Genomic DNA, 20,221 nt, shown 5'->3' on the forward strand with positions numbered 1-20,221 from the left:
TTTGTATACCAGGCTGGCCTCGGACTCAGAGATCCACCTGCCTCTGCCTCCTGAGTGCTGGGATTAAAGGTGTTTGCCACCATCGCCTGGCTGCAAAATTAATTATTTTGAACAATCCTGATCATTGTCACTTGTAAAGGATTGATCACTGCTTATTTTTGTAGAGAATGTATTCACAAATACCAGTATTTCTCCTAGTTCACCTTTAGTCTGACCTCCAACATCAGATTTGTCAAGAAAATACATCCATATAATACAGAAAACTGCATTCTTGACTATTTCTCAGCACATTTGCTTTTCTCACAGAGGGATCAATCATGCCAGGATCCATAAGGCATGTAGTACTGAGCTTATGTAATGGACACAGTGAAACAGGTTTACTAATAGCCAACTGGAGACTCCCACTGCTTGAAGGATAGAAAAGGTCATTGCAATGTTGACCATGAGAAATAGAGTTTAAATCTTTTCCTATAGTGTGCTATGGACTGCACATATTGACAGACTAGTGAAACATAACATACTTGAATGTGACAAGTTATATGAAGCAGATTTATTGCTTACTATAGCAGTGAAGGACAAACGAAGCCTAGACTATTATGAACTGGCTCCCCAAGACTTAAGCTGTCTTCATGTTGTGTGTTAAGACTTTTCCTGGGAAGAAGAAACACACATGTCTACTCACCCCAGACAGGAAGCCCATGACAGACCAATGTACAGATACCACTAAAGTCCAATTTGTTGAACCAGTGAGTTTTATTGGGGTTACTTACAGAAATAACTCACAGACGGCTGCATCACTATATCCCAGCATAGGTGACAGCTCACCAAAGCTGGAACCTGGAACATACTACACAGCCTTCAGGCAACTCAACAGGCTGAAGAATGTCCTTTCCAGGTGGCTCAGTTGGCCTAACCCTCTTCCAGGCAGCCCCATTGGTCTCTGTTTCTTTAGGCTGCTTGGGTAGTCTCTGCAGCTACTTTGCAGTGTAGCTTGTCTGAGAGTGGCTCTCAGCATTTTCTTATTGTTTACTCTTAGTAGAGAGGAGCCTAGTGAATCTGATCAGTTTCAGGAACTTAGTGAAACTATTTTGAGTTGTTCATCTTTTGTCTTAAGGAGTGTATTAGTCACTACCAATTAATGTCCTTCCTTTAACCAGGGACATGCTCCGAGGTATGTCATTCAGTCAATCTTACAATAAAAGGCTTCAGTTTGATTTTCTGTAACTTGAGCTCTGTAGCTGGTGGAGAGAAGATTCCTGGGCACACGTAGAAACCAGACTGTTAGTGAGCACCTGCAGCTATCACAGAGTTATCACAAGTTCATTGTTACCTTTTATCATCACTATATCCTGAGATGCCAGAAACTGGTTAATTTTATCACAGAGCTCATTCTTTTCTTTTGTCAATTTATCCAGAGATGCTAGGAGCAACCAACCAACATCATCATTTTCCTTTTCCCCCCACAAATTGTCAAAAGTTTTATATACAGAGTCACTAAATTCCTTGCCTCTCACAATTGTAGAATCACATTCGTCTTGCTAAGTTTGTGACATAGTTCAGACTATGGGTTTTTAGTGCACTCAGCTTCTAGGAGAGGTTTCAGTAACTAGGTGTCAGCAAATTGGAAAGCCTATTGCAGATACTTAAAAAAATTCATCCTTTAGAACCACTTCTGGTACCCAAATTTGTATTAGTCAGGTTCTCTAGAAGGCAGACTGATTATATATATATATATATATATATACACACACACACACACATATGTTATATATACATATATGTTATATATACATATATATATATATAATTTATTATAATTGCTTACAGGCTATGGTCCCGTGTAGAGCAAAGTTTCTCTGTGTCCCACCCGGCCCTGTGATCGGGACAAATCTCTCCCACCCGCCGTCCCACAGCCACTTATAAAATAATCACTCAGAGGCTTGTATTAATTACAAACTGTATGGCCTATGGCTTCAGCTTATATTAGCTAGCTCTTTCAACTTATAATCTACTTGTATCTTAGCTAGAACATATTAAGTACTAGAGTTAGAAACTTCAGGATAGGACAGCTATTGTAGTAATCTCAGTAATTTGCCATTTACCTATGATCTGGACATTTCTGGACATTTAGCATGTCTTTCTTATTTGATGTTGTTCTTGTTGGTTGTAGTTCCATTTTTGTTTATGTTATTACCCTTGGTTTTTCCTGGGCAATACTTGATAATCCTTTTTTTTTTTTTTTTTTTTTTTTGGTTTTTTTTCAAGACAAAGTTTCTCTGTATAGTTTTGGTGCCTTTCCTGGATCTTGCTCTGTAGACCAGGCTGGCCTGGAACTCACAGAGATCCGCCTGCCTCTGCCTCCCAAGTGCTGGGATTAAAGGCGTGTGCCACCACCACCCGACCTGATAATCATTCTTATTGTATATAGTTTGCATTAAATTTAGAACCTTATTTAGACAAAAAGGGGAAATGCAGTGATATTTGCTCCACCCATGACCTTGGGCTATAGGGCCAGAAGGAGGTGGTGTTTTTTGCCATTGTATGTGACCTCTTCTCCCTGCTGCCTGCTTCCTGGTCTGACTGAATCGCCAAGTGGATTTGCTCCTGGTCAGAACAGCTGTTTACTCAGTTCTGTGTTCAATTTATATCTTAATAAATCCCTATTTACCATTAAATAGACTCATATAGATTGATCTTAACAGTCCAGTTAGTTCAACAATGGCTATCTACCAACAGAAGTTCCAAGAATCCAGGAGTTGTTCAGTCCATGAGGCAGGATGTCTCACCTGGTCTCCAGTGAAAGGACCAGTATAAGCACAAGACACCCCAAGACCAAGTTCTCAGCACAACAGATATTTATTTGTCCCAGAGGGACAAAGGGCAGAACATAGAGGACAAGGGGCAGGAGGAAGGGATATTTGTCCTGAAGGGACAAAGGACTGCCTATGGATAGAGAGGGCAGATGTGACCCATAGGCAAATGGCAGCTTATAAAGGTAAAAGGGGAAACCCCATGTTAGGATGAGGTGTTTAATTTTGATTGGGCATGTTAATTAGGGTAGCCAAATGGCGGCTTTTGATTGCTAGACTTTAATACTTTGATAGCTGGACTTTAGTAGTCAGCCCCAGGAGGAGGAAGTGGCCAAATAAAGGAATAGGCCTTGGTGGCTAGCATTAAGAATGTAATCTTAAAAAAAAAAGAAACAAAAAAAAAAGAATGTAATCCTCTGGAATCCTGAAGAAGTAGGCTCCTATGCTAGTGAAGGAATGAGCTTGACAGAACAAAGGACATACAGGCAAAAGATATAGGCTGCCAGCAGAAGGCGGAGCTCAGAATTAAGGTAGATCTCACCTCAAAAGATCTGGATTTAGGGTGGGTCTTCCCACTTTAAATAATTTAATTAAGAAAAATCCCCTCAGAAGTGTACCCAGCTGCCTAGGTTTAAGTTAATTCCAGATATAGTCAAGTTGATACAAAGAATAGCCATCACAGGGAGCTTCCCTGATGGATGGAATGTTTCACTATTGGAAGAAACTTTACACAACATTTGGGTAGATTATTGACAGACCATGTACCACTGGCTCCATAGTTAAAGAACTGGAAAAGGCAGCCTACCCAAAGTGTATACCCTAGGCACATCATGAATCACTAGGCAAGGGTGTTTATTTGTTTGGTTCATTGGTTCTGTTTTGGTTTTGGTGCTGGGACCCAGGACCTTATATATACCAAGCATACCCCCTGTAATTAAACTACTTAGGAACCCATATCAAAACTTTAAATGACATCTTGCTCCCAGAGGAGAGAACAAAGGTCTGTTTTGTCTGGGCAGTGCTTCTCTGACTCAAGGTGCTACATTCCATAGGATGAAAGGATCAGGCCCAGGCTGTCTTGGATAGTTTCATCCCTGTATTGTCTTCCATAATATTCCATGCTTATTTTTGAGAACTACAAGCAAGAAAGGAGATGAGAACTGACTTGGTGCTAGGCCACCAGAGAAATATTTTTCAGACACATTTTTGGAACATTTTGATGGCTCCTGATACACTTTTTTAAATTAAATTTATTCATTTATTTTACATCCTGACTGCAGTTTCCCCTCCCTCCTCTCTTTCCATTCCCTCCCCCACTTCCACTCCATGCTCCTCCCCCCAGTTTATTCCTCCTCTGTTTCTGTTCAGAAAAGGGCAGGCCTCCCTTGGGTATCAACAATGCATGGCATATCAAGTTGAGGTAGGACTAAGCTCCTCCCCTTGTATTAAGACTGGTCAAGGCAATTCAGTATGAGGAGTAGGTTCCCCAAAGCCAGCCAAAGCATTAGGGACAGCCCTGCTCCCACTGCTAGGAGTCCCACAATACACCAAGCTACCCAACTGTCACACATATGTAGAGGGCCTAGGTCAATCCCATGTAGGCTCCCTAGCTGTCAGTCCAGACTATAACCTCCTATAAGTCCAGGTTAGATGTTTCTGTGGGTTCTCTTGTGATGATCTTGACCCCCCCTGGCTTGTACAATCCTTCCTCCCTCTCTTCATCAGGATCCTTTGAGCTCAGCCCAGTGCTTAGTTGTGGGTCTCTGCATTTGTTTCTATCAGTTACTGGATGAAAGCTATCTGGTGACAATTGGGGTGGGTAGTCACCAACCTGATTACAGGAGATGGTCAGTTCAGGCTACCTATCCATTATTATTAGGAGTCTTAGCTGGGTCATCCTTGTAGATTTGTGGGAGCTTCACTTGCACCAGGTTTCTATCTGACCTGAAAAATGCCCCCCACATCAAGACTTCTCTTTCAGTACTCTCCCCCTCCGCCCACCCTCCAACCCGATCCCTCATGTTCCCATCCCTACCCTCCCTCAGTCTACCCAGGAGATCTCTTCTATTTCCCCTTCCCAGAGAGATACATGTGTCCCTGCTTGTGCCTTCCTTGTTACTTAGTCTCTCTGGGTTTGGACTGTATCATGGTTATCCTTTACTTTATAGTTAATATCCACTTATGAGTAAGTACATACCATGTTTATCTTTCTGGGTCTAGGTTACCTCACTCAGGATGACTGTTTCTAGTTCCATCCATTTGCCCTCAAATTTCCTGATGTCATTGTTTTTAACAGCTGAGTAATACTGCATTGTGTAAATATGCCACATTTCCTTTATGCATTCTTGTAGCATAAGTTTCTCCGGTCCCACATGGTCCTGTAGCTGCTTATAAAACAATCAGAGGCTTATATTAATTACCAACTATATGGCCTATGGCAGGCTTCTTGCTAGCTAGTTCTTTCATTATTTATCTATGTAGCACCACATGTTCCATGGCTTTACCTGCATCCCATTACATGTTGCTCCTTGGACGGTAGTTTGGCATCTCCCTCCACCCCCACTCTCCTTTCTCCTTTCATTATTTCTCTTTGATTTTCCTGCCTGGCTCCATCCTGCTCTGCCATAGGCCAATGCAGCTTTATTTACTAACCAATGGGAACAGCATATACAGTGTACAGAAAGACATTACATTCTTTGTACATTCTGTACACAGTACATTCTTTGGTTGAGGGGCATCCTGATAACTTTTTACTGGTCCTCTCACCTATGGCAGAATTGTGTATGACATTCTCCAGCTCCACTCTAGCCAATGACTAGACTGGGGTAGCCTACTGACTTAAGCTGAATGGTCTTCCCAAGGAACTTGGAAGCAGGGATAGAAGCAGAGAGACTTCAGTCTTTTTATGTAACTGGAACTATATTACAGTAGAAACTGAAGTTGTAATTGTCACAGTTCAGCTGCCTGTAGTTTGAACAACCAAGAAAGCCAGATGCTAAGGAGAAAATTGAATGAGGAAAAATGAGGTTTTTCTCATATAGTTCACCCTTTTAACTTAAAATAGCTCAAGTTGGTTTCTACTTTTAATAAATAAAAACCTTGCTGAATCCTCAGGAGATGGCAAGATACTGTTCTCAAAGGGCCTCTGAGAAGTCAGTTGTCCTCTGGAGTCATCCTGGGATGTATGTGTACTGTTTTCTCTAAGTGATATGCTCCACCCAAATTTTCTAGGTAAGACAAAAGAGAAAAGATAAATGAAATGTGAGATGAGGTAGACAATACTGAATTTATTTCAAAATAAAATCACATTATTTAATCACTGTTTGATTTAAATTTTGTTGTTGTTGTTGTTATTCTTTGACACAAGGTTTCACCATGTAGCCTTGGCTGTCCTGGAATGCACTATATAGACTAGGCTGGCCTTGAACTCATAAAGATCCACCTGCCTCTGCCTTCTGAGTACTGGGATTAACAGTGTATATAACCATACCCAGCCTTTAAAATATTTTTTTAGATTTACTTTATGTATATGAGTGTTTGCTTGCATGTCTGTATGTGCACCATATGCATGTCTGGTGCCCATGGAGGTCAGAAGAAGGGAGGTTGGATCCTCTGGAACTGTAGCTTCAGATGGTTGTGAGCTAACTTGTAAGAGCTGGGAAGTGAACCTGGGTTCTCTGCAAGAGCAACAATGCTCTTAATCACTAAGACATCTCTCTGCCCTCACCATTTAATTTTTTTCAACTAGTTTCTTAAGCTCCCTAAGCCTCCATTCATTTATATATTGATACATACCTTGCAGAACTGATTAAATAATGTATGTCAGAACTCAAGATCTGGGAGACACACAGACACACACACATTATCTTATGGTTACAGATAAAACATGGAAATGCAACTACAAATACTTAGGGATTACAGTGCTTGACTAGCAGTGATATTGCCGTTTGGTATCTAAGGACAAATATAAGGCTCTTTGTAATGGAATTTTCTTTGGGCTGCCAGCTCCCAAATAATGACACAGAGACTTATTGTGAAATCTTGACCTTAGCTTAGGCTTGTCCCACTAGCTCTTATAACTTAAATTAACCCATTTATATTAATCTATGTTTTGCCTCGTGGCTTTTTACCTTTCATTCTGTATGTCTGACTCCCTCCATGTCTTCTTGGTATCTGATGTGTACCTAGATTCATTTCCTATTTCCTCTCTCTCTGCCTGGAAGTCCTGCCTATACCTCCTGCCTAGCTATTGTCCATTCAGCTTTTTATTACACCAATCACAGCAATACATTTTCATACAGTGTACAGATATCCCACAACTTTTATCTATAGTAATCAATGAGATACTTCCTTTAGATGGATTTCAGTTTTTCTATTTACAATGAACATCCTTATAGCCAGATCTTCATGCATATATTTTCTTAGAATAAGTTTTCCTTAAGTCAAAGAACTTGTAAATTATTGTGATTCTTGTTATGTATTGTCATAATCCCTTCCAAAACACTGAGCTCACCTGTGCTTCTACCGACCCCTTATGCCTTACATATTAGTATATCAGACACCTAGACCCCAAGTCCAGTCTTCCTTTCTTCAGTAAGAATTGAGCTTACACCAGATGTGGTGGTGCACATTTCTAATCCCAGTACTTGGGAGGCAGAGACAGGTAAATCTCTGAGTTTGAGGCCAGCCTGGTCTACATAGTGAGTTCTATGTCAGTCAAGACTGCATAGTGAGACTTTGTCTTGAAAAAAGAATAAGCTTAGCTGGGTATAGGTACACCCTGGCTGATTATATTTTCTACCTTCCTGTAGGCGGACTTTTCTGTCCCATCAGTTCCCAAAAAACCACACAGACATATATTAATTATAAATGCTTGGTTGATAGCTTAGACTTGTTTTTAACTAGATCTTATAACTTAAATTAACCCATTTCTATTAATCTATGTGCTGCCCCGAGGCTCATTTACCTTATCTATGTACTTTTCCTGTTGCTTCTGAGTCTGCCTGCCGACTCTGAGACTACTCCTCCTTCTTCCTCCCAGCATTCTCTTAGTCTGGTTCTCCCACCTAACCTTATCCTGCTTAGCTATAGTCCAGTCAGCTTCTTTGTTAAACCAATCACAGTGACATATATTCACACAGTGTAAAGGGATATTCCACACCTTCCTTTGCTAATTACAGAGCTTAAGTTCCTCAAGAATTTTTAAAATTTTTATTGCTATCTTTGTGTTTAAATGTCTGCTTGTTTGTGTGTGCAGTATCCACAGAGGCAATAAGAGTGTGTCAGATCCCCTGGAAATGGAGTTACAGAGTTGTGAGCCAGTGGATGTGGGTGCTAGGAACTGAACTACAGTCACCTGCAAGAGCAGCAAGTGCTCTTAGACACTGAGTCATTTATCCATTGTGGGAGGCCAGCTCCCACCTTTTCCAGGGTTCCTATGAGGAGGAGAGAGGGATAAAAATATTAGATAGAAAGGTAGCAAAGAGGAGAAAGACAAACACAGTATAGCTTCGGGAGGACCCAATGGCCCCTTCTGCCTCTTCAAAGGGGCTTTTTATAACAATACCAAGGGGTGGGGTAAAAGACCTCCCCTTTGCTAGATCAAAGCACACTGCACAGCCAATTGTTGACCCTTCCAAACACCTGGTAACCACGCCTGTGGTCAAATCATCCCCTTATGCAGCCCTGCTGGGTAAAGCAAGCTCAGATTCTCAGACCTTGAGTAAGTTCTCACTAGATAAACCTCTGTGGGTCTCTACAATCCATCTTGGAACTTACCATTGAATCATGAGATGCACAGCTTCCACATCAATTACTTGAAAGAAAATTTTTTGTCCTTCAGTCCTACTTTCTCCCTTCCCACAGACTGGAACTCAGACCATGTGAGTAAGGACAACACCCTAGGGAAGGGCAAACAAGAAAGACTGAAGGATCTTGGGACTTGGAATAAGTTCACAGAGAAGAATTCTGATGGCAGCCAAAGCACTGATCTGCTACTTGAGATACTATATCTTAAAAACACAGCAGAGTTAAAATATCTTTTAATGTAATGTGTAGGCATTTGGAGAATAATTTGCTTTATGACATAAGCAGAGTGCTATGCCTTTGCATCCATAAGCAGCCACTTATAGGCTCCAGCATTTCATGTGTTAATAAGTGTTCTTCACATCTACATTAGGAAAGTTCCCTATACTACAAAAGTAAAGTGGTTTTAATGACAGTCATTCTAGCTTTTCTCCCCATAGTAGTTCCTTCAGTGTTAGTGCCAGTATGTCTTTCCTCAAAAGAAGCTACTAATAGTCACATGTATAATTAATCTGAAAAGATTAAGAAAATATCATGGAGTCCTTTTCTTTGTTTATCCCCAAGTCTGAACTTTCAGTTAATTTTCATATGTATATATTCTAAAAAGTTTTTACTGTATTAGGTTTCCATACTACCACTTCAAATGGCTTTTAGTTTTAGCTGTCCCTCCCCACATTCCCTCTGTTGCTTCCTCTACCACCACTCCTTGTTTGATCCTCCCATTCCAGTACCCCCCTCATCTATTCATTACTATCCTATTTCCCCTTCCTAGGGAGATCTATCTACCACCCCTAGTTCCTTACTCTATACCTAACCTCTGTAGTTCTACCAATTGTAGCTTGCTTACTAGTAATGTAACAGCTAATATCCACATATAAGCTGATATATACCACATTTGTTTTTCTGGGTCTAGGTTACCTCGCTCAGGGTGATTTTTTTTTTTTTTTTTTTTTTTTTTTTTTTTTTTTTTAGTTCTATCCATTTACTTGAGAACTTCATTTTTTTTAATGGCTGAGTAATATTCTACTGTGTAAATGTACCACATTTTCTTTATCCAGTCATCTGTTGATAGACATCTAGATTATTTCCAATTTCTGGCTATTATGGATAGAGCAGCAATGAGCATGATTGATCAAGTATATCTAGTAGGATCAAGCATCCTTTGGGTATGCCAAGAGTGGTACAGCTGGATCTTGAGGTACGTCGATTTCCATCTTTCTGAGGAACTGCCACATTGATTTCCATAGAGGCTGTACAAATTTGCATTCCTACCAGCAATGGATGAGTGTTCCCCTTATCCACATCCTCACCAGTAAAAGTTGTCATTAGTTTATTGATCATAGACATTTTGATAGATTTAAGAGGAAATATCAAAGTAGTTTTGCTTTGTATTACCCTACTGACTAGGGATGTTAAACATTTCTTTGAGTGCTTCTTAGCCATTTGAGTTTCCTCTTTTGAGAATTCTCTGTTTAGATTTGTATCCCATTTTTTAATTTGGTTATTTATTTTGATATGTAGGGGTTTTTTTTTTTTTTTAGTTTTTATATATTTTGGATATTAGCCCTCAATAGGGTGTGTAGTTGGTAAGAATCTTTTCCCATCCTGTAGGCTACAACTTTGTCCAAATGATGATGTGCTTTGCATATAAAGCTCTTCAGTTTCATGAGGTCCCACTTGTTGTTGATCTTACTGCCTGTGCTATTGGTGTTCTCTTCAGAAAGTTTTTCCTGTGCTAATGAGTTCAAGACTATTCCTCACTTTCTTTTCTATCAGGTTCAGTGATCTAGTTTTATGTTGAGGTCTTTGATCCATTTGGAATTGGGTTTTGTGCAGGGTGGTAAGTATGGATCTATTTGGATTCTTGTACATGCAGCCATCCAGTTTAACCAGCACCATTTGTTGGAGATGCTGTCTTTTTCTTCAGTGTGTATTTATAGATTCTTTATTAAAAAAATCAAGTGTCCATAGATGTGTGGATTTATGTCTGGGTCTTCAATATATTCCACTGATCAGCATGTCTGTTTTTCTTACTATAGCTCTGTAGTACAAACTGATGTCAGGGATGGTGATATCTGCAGTGTTTTTTATTATTATTATTATTATTATTATTGTTGTTATTTGGAAGAGTTTTAGTTTCCTTTTGTTTTTGTGTTTACATATGGAGCTGAAAATTGTCCTGTCAAGTTCTGTGAAGAATTGTATTGGAATTTTGATGGGGATTGCATTGAATCTGTAGATTGCTTTTGATAGGATGTCCATTTTTACTGTATTCCTACCTATCCATGAATATGGCAGATCTTTCCATCTTCTGATAGCTTCTTCAATTTCTTTCTCCAGTGTCTTAAAGTTTCTATCATACAAGTCTTTCACTTGCTTTGTTAGAATCAGCACAAGATACTTTTTTTTTTGAGGCTATTGTAAAGGGTGTTGTTTCCCTGGTATCTTTCTCAATCAGTCCATTTGTATATAGGAAGGCTATTGATTTTTGTGTTAATTTTATATTCTGCTACTTTGCTGAAAATGTTTATTAACTGTAGAAGTTTCCTGGTAGGATTTTTTAGGGTCACTTATATATACTATTCTATCATCTGTAAATAAAGATACTTTGATTTTTTTTCCCCTTCCTATTTGTATCCCCTTCAGTTGTTTTATTGCTTTAGCTAAGACTTCAAGTACTATATTGAAATGGTATGGAGAGAGTGGACAACCTTATCTTGTTCTTGATTTTAATGGAATCGTGTTGTAAAATATTATTTTAAAGTGTGTTACTTCTGTTTGTGTTGCATTTGTTTAACTCTGTGAAGCTGTGTTACTTTGCCTGTATAAACACCTGATGGTCTAATAAAGAACTGAATGGCCAATAGTAAGGCAGGAGAAAGGATAGCCGAGACTGGCAGGCAGAGAGAATATATAGGAGAAATCTGGGAGGAAAAAAGAAGTAACCAGAGAAGGAGGAGGACTCCAGGGGCCAGCCACTCAGTTATATAGCAAACCACTAAGTAATAGTAAGATTTATAGAAGTAAGAGAATGGGAAATGCCCAGAGGCAAAAGATAGACAGGGATAATTTAAAGTTAAGAAAAGCTGGCTATAAACAAGCCAAGCTAAGCCAGTAAAATATCAGTATCTTTATATTATTTATAAGTAATAATAAGACTCAGTGTGATTTATTTGGGAGCTAGGTGGCAGGCCCTCCAAGAGTAAAAAACAACCAACAACAGAATTGCTTTGAGTTTCTCTCTATTTAAGTTGATGTTAGCTATGGATTTGCCATAAACTGTCTTTATTATGTTAAAGTATGTCCCTTGTATCCCTAATCTCTCCAGGACTTTTATCATAAAGGGGTGTTGGATTTTGTCAAAAGCCTTTCTGCATCTAATGAGTTGATTATGTAGTTTTTCTCTTTCAGTTTGCTTATATGGTAGATTACATTTCTCTGTTTACGTGTATTGAACCATCCTTACATCATTAGGATTAAGCCTCCTTGATCATGGTGGATGATCTTTTTGATATGTTCTTGGATTTGGTTTGCAAATATTTTATTTCATTTATATTCATAAGTTGGTCTGTAATACTCTTTTTTTTTTTTTTTTGGTTTTTCGAGACAGGGTTTCTCTGTGTAGCTTTGCGCCTTTCCTGGAACCCACTTGGTAGCCCAAGCTGGCCTCGAACTCACAGAGATCCGCCTGGCTCTGCCTCCCGAGTGCTGGGATTAAAGGCGTGCGCCACCACCGCCCGGCTGTAATACTCTTTTATTGATGGGTCTTTATGTGATTTAGGCTTCAGGGTAACTGTGGCCTCATAAAACAAATTGGGAAGTGTTCCTATAATTTGAGGAATATTGAGTTAATTCTTCTTTGAAAGTCTGGTAGAATTCTGTGCTAAAACCATCTTGTCCTGGTTTTTTTTGTTGTTGTTGTTGTTTTGTTTTTGTTTTTTTGTAGATTGTTCGTTATTTTTAGAGACAGGGTTTCTCTGTGTAGTTTTGGAGCTTGTCCTTGGAACTCATTCTGTAGACCAGCCTGGCCTCAAACTCACAGAGATCTGTGGTGGTATTGTGTTCCCCAAAATATTGTGCACCCTAATAAACTTATCTGGGGTCAGAGAACAGAACAGCCACTAGCTACAGAGGCTAGAAAATGGTGGCACTCACACCCTTAATCCTAGCATTCCAGAGGCAGAAATCCCTCTGGATCTCTGTGAGTTCAAGGCCACATTGGAAACAGCCAGGCGTGGTGACACATGCTTTTAATCCCAGGAAGTGATGGCAGAAAACAGAAAGATATTTAAGGCGTGAGGACTAGGAACTAGAGCTGGTTAAGCTTTTAGGCTTTTGAGCAGCACAGTTCAGCTGAGAGGCATCCAGTCTGAGGAAACAGGATCAGCTGAGGAATTGGCGAGGTGAGGCTTTTTCTGCTTCTCTGATCTTCCAGCATTCACCCCAATACCTGGCTCCAGGTTTGTTTTTATTAAGAAGACCTAAGATTCATGCTACAGAGATCCACCTGCCTCTGCCTCCCGTGCACTGGGATTAAAGGTGTGTGCCACCACCGCCAGGCCTGATTGGTAGATTTTTAATGACTGCTTCTATTTCACTAGGGGTTATAGGCCTGTTTAAATTGCTTGTCTGCTCTTGTTTTAACTTTGGTTGGTGGCATATATCAAGAAAATAGTCCTTTTTTTTAGATTTCCAATTTGCTGGAGTACAGGTTTTTAAATTATGTCCTTATGATTCTCTGTATTTCCTTGGTTTCTGTTGTTATGTCCCACTTTTCATATCTAATTTTGATAATTTGGATCTTTATCTTTGCCTTTTAGTTATTTCAGCTAAGGGTTTATCAATCTTATTGATTTTCTTAAAGAACCAACTCTTTGTTTCAATGATTCTTTGTATTTTTGCTGTTGTTGTTGTATTGATTTGAGCCCTGAATTTGATTATTTCTTGCCATCTACTCCTTTGGGGTGTTATTTCTTCTTTTTGCTCTAGAGGCTTCAGGTATACTGTTAAATTACTAGTATGAGATCTCTCCAATTTTTTAATTTAGGCATTTAGTGCTATGAACTCTTAGAACTGCCTCACTGTGTTTCATAAGTTTGGGTATGTTGTGTTTTCATTTTCATTCAATTATAGAAAATCTTTCATTTCTTTTTTAGTTTTTGTCTTGACCCATTTTTCATTTAGTAGTGAGTTGTTCAGTTTCTATTAGTTTGTAAACTTTCTATTGTTGATATCCAGCTTTAATTCATGATAATCAAATAGGATGTAATTTCTTGTATCTCTTGAGACATGCTTTGTGTTCGAGTATGTGGTCATTTTTGGAGAAAGTTCCATGAGCTGCTAAGGGTACATTCTTCTGTGTTTGGGTGAAATACCTGACAGAAACAACCTAAGTGAAGAGTTTGTTTTGACCCATGGTTTCAGAGAGTTCAGTCCATGGTTGGTTCCATGTGTTTGGACCCAGCATCATGGTGATGGGAGTGGGAGGCAAAGAAGAGCTGTTTCCCTCATGGTAAACAGAAATGGCTAGGGATGAAACAGCTGTCACTTGGGGAATCCAGAGTTATTAGTCAATTCATTCACTTATTCATTCAGTAAAATTTGATTTATTAAGTGCCAAGCAATTTATAGTGCTCTTAAATATCTGAAAGCTGGCCCTTGCCTTCAAAAGACTCATCTTTAGGAAGAGAAACAAAGTTATAAATAAATCCTGGCTATAGGCCAAGCTCAGTGACTGTCAAACCCACTGTTCCTTTCTAGCAAAACATTTCTAGCCACAGCCTCTGTTCCTGTTAGGTCAGCAGCCCTTGCTCAACTATGTTCATAGTGGCATTATCCGTAGGAGCCAGAACCTGGAAACAACCTAGATGCCCCTCAACTGAAGAATGGATAAAGAAAATGTGTTACATATACACAATGGAGTATTACTCAGCTGTAAAAAAAAAAAAAACAAAAAACAAAAAAAAACAATGACATCATGAAATTTGCAGGAAAATGGATGGAACTAGAAAATATCATCCTGAGTGAGGTAACCCAGACTTGGAAAGACAAACACGGTATGCACTCACTCATAAGTGGACAGTAGATGTAAAACAAAGGATAACCAGACTACAACCCACAGCTCCAGAGAAGCTAAGTAACAAGGAGAACCCTAAGAGGGACACATGGATCACCCTGGGAAGGGGAAATAGATGAGCTCTCCTGAGCAAACTGGGGACAGGAGGGGGGACAGTAGAAGGGAGGAGATAGGCAATAAGAACATGAGCTGGGGAAGGGATGAAATGGGAGAGCAATGAAAGAGATGTCTTGATAGAGGGTTATAGGGTTAGGGAGAAACCTGGTGCTAGGGAAATTCCCAGGATTCTACATGGATGACCCCGGATTAGACTACTAGCAATAGTGGAGAGGATGCTTGAACTGGCCTACCCTGGTAATCAGATTGGTGAATACCTAACTGTCATCATACAGCCTTCATCCAGTAACTGATGGAAGCAGATGCAGAGATCCACAGCCAAGCACCAGGCCAAGCTCCAGGAGTCCAGTCGAAGAAGGGGAGGAGGTGATTATATGAGCGAGGGAGGTCAAGATCATGATGGGAAAATCTACAGAGATGACTGAACCAAGCTTGTGGGAACTCATGAACTTTAGACTGACAGCTGTTGAGCCTGCAATGGGACTGGACTAGGCCCTCTGCATACGGGAGACAGCTGTGTAGCTTGGTCTGTTTGAGGGGCCCCCGGCAGTGGGACCAGGACCTATCCCTGGTGTATAAGCTAATTTTTTTGGAGCCCATTCCCTATGGTAGGATGCCTTGCTCAGCCTTGATGCAGTGGGGAGGGGCTTGGTCCTATCTCAACTAAATGTACCAGGCTTTGTTAACTCCCCATGGGAGGCCTTACCCTTTTGGAGGAGTGGATTGGGGGTGGGGCAGAGTGGGGTGTGGTGAATGAGGGATTGGAGGGGGAACTGTGGTTGGTATGTAAAATTAATAAAGAATTTTTAAAAAAAGAATACAAGTGAAAACATGAAGAAAAAAAAAAGAGTGGTTTGTTTGACCAGTGAGACTCCCTCGGAAAAAACTAAAATTAATTTTTCATTTGCTAGTAGCTATCATTGGAGATAACTTCTGGGCTAGGGATGAGGGTTTGTGTCCATTTCTCCTTTCAGTTCTAGAACTATATCTAGTGGAGATCTGCTCAGGTCCTGTGCATGCTGCCTCAGTCCCTGCCTGTTCATATGTACATCAGTCCTTCTGGGTATAGAAGATCTTGCTTTCTTAGTGTCCTCCATCACCTCTGCCTATCACACTCTTTCTTCCTCCTTTTCCAAAGAGCTCCTTGATCCCTGAGAGGAGGGTTTGGTAGAGACATCCCTTTTAGTGCTGAGTGTTTCAAGGTCTCTCACTCTCTGCATAGTATCTGACTGTGGGTCTATGTATTTGTTCCCATCTGCTATAGGACAAAGCTTCTCTGATAATGGCTGAGCCAGGCACAGATCTATGAGTATAGCAGAATGTTGTTAGGAGTCATTTCATTGCAATATTCCTTTAGCACAACAGTACTATTTGGTCTCTGGACTATCTAGTCCCAGATTCTTGGCCACCCAAGCAACATTATGTATGGGTTCCATCTCTTGGAGTGGGCCTTAACTCAAATCAGATATTGGTTGGTTACTCCTTCAAGCTTTGTGCCAATATTGCACCAGCATATCTTGCATGTAGGTCACACTTGTAGACTGAAGGGTTTGTAGATGGGTTGGTGTTTACCTCTCTCCTTTGGTAGTGTGCAGAGTACCTTCCAGTACATGAACGATAATCAGTAGGTGTGAAGGCTCTAGGTGGGCACCAGCTTCTTCATGAGTAGTGTAGGTGCTATCTTTAGCAATAGGGCCTTACAGTCTTGGCAATAGCCTAAAACCAGAATGACTCATAACTAAAGGTAATCTTCTTGCTTCTTCCTTCTGGGTGTTGGAATTAATTGCAAACCATCATCCCCAGCCGGCAAAAGTTTAGGTTTTTGTTTGCTTGTCTGAGAGAAGGTCTCAGGTATTCTAGACTGTCCTCCATTCACTATGTAGCTGACAATGATTTTGGACTTTCAGTCCTTCTGTTTCTATTTCCATTACATCTGTGAGCCACCATTTCTGACTCCTACTAGTTTGTTCTTCTAACAGTATTTCTCTATGACATCTCTCCCCATGACTTCATTTACAGTAGACTTTTAATTCTGTAAAGTCTTTACTGACATATTTTCCTTTATGTCTTTGTACTTTTCCATCCTTAAAGGTCTTTATGCACATTCAAAATTAAAAATACTGCATTTTAGACCTGGGATTGAGCTGAGCAGTGATGCACACCTTTAATCCCAGCACTCGGGAGGCAGAGGCACTCCATCTGAGTTTGAGGCCAGCCTGATCACTGAGGGAGTTCCATGACAGCCAAGACTATACAGAGAAACCCTGTCCCACAAACAAACAAACAAACAAACAAACAAAAAGTTCAAAACAAAACAAAAACCCTGGAGGTGAAAGTATAAACAACAGTGGCTCTGTGGTACTCACCTCTGTAGAGACGACTCCCATATTTCCACTCTTCTTTTAGTTTGTTATTTATATTTCTCCATCCAAAGCTCCTTCTCTTCTTAGCTACCATTTTTCTCTATTTATGCATGATGCTCTGATCTTGCTGTAAATGCAATACAAAGATTAACCCTGTAAATTCTGTTCTCAAATACCTGGTTTCTTCCTCCCATCCTTTTATCACTGTACTCTTTTGTCTACACCATTAACTTGTTTTTGGAATAGCTTAATAACTAGTGTTTTTGTCTCTTCCTATTCCATTCCATTCCATCTCACAGGTCAAACCAGACTAATCTTTTTAAACATTAATTTTTTATGGTAGTGGTGGCTCACACACCTTTAATCCTAGCAACGTCTTTTTCTCCACATTCCACATTACTTATATTACCACAGAATCTGTAGAAATGACCCATTACTGGAATATCAATTTAGCACTTGCTCTGTTGATCTACATCACACAACTCTAAAAAGCATAAATGTTATATGAAAAAGAATCTCTCTCTCTCTCTCTCTCTCTCTATATATATATATATTCTGAATATATATATATATATATATATATATATATATATATATATTCAGAAACAAGGTTTGGATGTGACAACTCTGGAGATAATTTTTGCTAAGTTGCTTTTTCAGACTGATAAACTAAGGCCCAAATAAATTTAGACAATATATTAAATCTTTTAAACAAATAGTAAACTAACACTTCAAAAGATGATACATCTGAACCAAGTTTCATTTATTTTGAAGAAAAAAATTTACTCTGTATATCGAAGATTAAACTTAATAGCACTGATAATCAAGAATCTACACTTCCTAGCAAGCATCTTGGAGAAAATGTTGAATGAAAACATTACTCAAGGCTGGTGTTTAAGCTCAGCTCTAATAAGGTGGGTAGGAGAGGGTAGCTGACAGTGATCATCTCCTGGAAACCAAATACTTTAAGAAAATATTGGAAACATCCCACCTGCCAATCTATCAATGAAGAATACTATGAACTAAACTGCATGGATTTAAGTAGCTTAAGCCCTTTTAAAAATTTTAATGTTCTACTATTCATTAATGTGACAGTATGTGAGTTTTTCTTTTACGTTTTAATGGTTTTTCGAGACAAGGTTTCTCTGTTTAACAGCCCCACCTGTCCTGGAACTTTGTAGACCAGGCTAGCCTTAAACTCCCAGAGGTATGCCTGCCTCTGCCTCCCGAGTGCTGGGATTAAAGGCCTGTGTCACCATAATACAATTTCTGTGATGAATCTGACACTAATTATTAATAACTGTTGTACCTAGAGTCCCCCAAAGACCACCAAGAGACCAAATCCGATGCAAAAGCCAAGAGTCTTTTTTGGTTTTTTGAGAGAAGATTTCTCTGTGTAGGTTTTTTTTTTTTTTTTTTTTTTTTTTGGTTTTTTTGAGAAAGGGTTTCTCTGTGTAGCTTTGCGCCTTTCCTGGATCTCGCTCTGTAGACCATGGTGGCCTCGAACTCACAAAGATCTGCCACCACCGCCCGGCTTTCTCTATGTAGTTTTGGTGCCTGTCCTGGATCTCGTTCTGTAGACCAAGCTGGCCTCGAACTCACGGAGATCCGCCTGCCTCTGCCTCCCCAGTGCTGGGATTAAAGGCGGGCGCCACCATTGCCTGGCCAAGAGTCCTTTTATTGTGAGTTAACACGGGTTTCTTGTCAGTCTGACGCAGCAGCTGAGCAGGTGAGACCCTGAGTAGCAATCAAGCAACATTTTTATAATAGTTAGGGTAGGGGATCGGGGAGAATCCAACTCTACGTAGTTACAAGGTCAGGATTGGTGCTTACCTTAGGTTAGAGATGCTTGGTTTGAACTGATTGGAGAGTTGCAGCTTCAAGGGAATTGCCTTATCTTTTAGCACTCAATATCATCAGCAGACCCATTTCTCTGACAATAAGACATCCCATTTCTTATCTGCAGTAAACTTGCTCCCTTTGATACCTATAGTATATAATCTATCATATCCTTTAGGTTATGGCAGGAAATGTCTGGAACTCGTTTTTTTATGTGGCTCTTTATTGTCTAGGGGCAGCACATCCTCTGGTGGGTTTCCCAGGGCCTGCTGCCCCCATTCTTACCTTCTCTAAGATGGCTGCAGCCCTGGCATCCTCTCAATAACCACCCTGGAAAGAAGCAAATATCCGAGTTGCTTGAGATAATGCAATTTTGTTTCTCTATTCCCTCCAAAAGTCAGTAATCTGTAGCTCATGGTATGCCAAACATTTCTACTATAATGGATCTGACTGCTGGCTTTAATCTTAGCCATTTGTGCTGCTGAGGAGAGCCACTTTCAGTATTTCATTTCTTTCTCAAACGAGAACAGGGAGCTCTGATCTGAACGCTGTTAGCTCGTTATAAAAGCCTTTCCTCCAATCACACACACACACACACACACACACACACACACACACACACACACTGAACGCTGTTAGCTAGTTATAAAAGCCTTTCCTCCAAACACACACACACACACTCACAGGGATATACTTTCCCCATGTCCCATTCAGAGTCCACGGTCTGCTCCTTGCACTCAGTGCCCTAAGCTAAGGAAATAGGAAAAGGAAGTTCTTCAGTAATGACCAGGGTTCCTCTGCCACGTGGCCCTCCGCCGGCTCTTCTGCCATACAACCCTCCACAGAGCAAGCGAGCTCCCCTAGGGCCTGACAGAGGAAACGCCGTATCGACTTGTAGGACCGTGCGGCGACAGGCGGAAGCTGCGGGCTAAGAGGACCCGCGGTTCCCGCCCGCCTCGGAGGGGGAGGGCGGAGAGTACACACGGAAATCCGTAGAGGAGGGAGGGTGGAACCTGGGGAGCGAGACTTCCGGTGGCGCAAAGCGTGTTGGGATCAGTTTGCGGCAAACCTCCTTCCCGGCCTGTGGCGAGACCACCGTTAGCGCCGCTCCAGCTTCCACAGCCTGCTCTCGCTCGGGCGGCCGCGGCCCCGCCACGCGCTCCGGCTGTTTTCGGCCCCGTCCGCTTCGGTTCCCAGGCAGCCGGCGTGCG

At 40.6% G+C, this 20,221-nt stretch overlaps 1 long non-coding RNA gene across 13 annotated transcripts; it reads right to left on the reverse strand.

Annotated features, from left to right (window-relative positions):
* Nucleotides 1–2,837: 2,837 nt before the first annotated feature.
* LOC131920533 (uncharacterized) lies at nt 2,838–20,168 on the reverse strand. 13 transcript variants are annotated; one of them, XR_009381695.1, is made up of 9 exons: nt 20,024–20,166; nt 19,296–19,340; nt 19,005–19,104; nt 17,175–17,298; nt 8,589–8,710; nt 8,167–8,245; nt 5,909–6,037; nt 5,036–5,194; nt 2,838–4,754 (listed from the first exon to the last, which is right to left on the reverse strand). It is a non-coding gene; the product is annotated as an uncharacterized LOC131920533 (long non-coding RNA). The 13 variants fall into 13 exon arrangements; XR_009381694.1 differs by having other exon boundaries at nt 19,005–19,172; XR_009381696.1 differs by having other exon boundaries at nt 19,995–20,166.
* Between the last annotated feature and the right edge of the window lie 53 nt (nt 20,169–20,221).

Source organism: Peromyscus eremicus, chromosome 10 (genome assembly GCF_949786415.1).
Source record: "Peromyscus eremicus chromosome 10, PerEre_H2_v1, whole genome shotgun sequence".
Taxonomy (NCBI): domain Eukaryota; kingdom Metazoa; phylum Chordata; class Mammalia; order Rodentia; family Cricetidae; genus Peromyscus; species Peromyscus eremicus.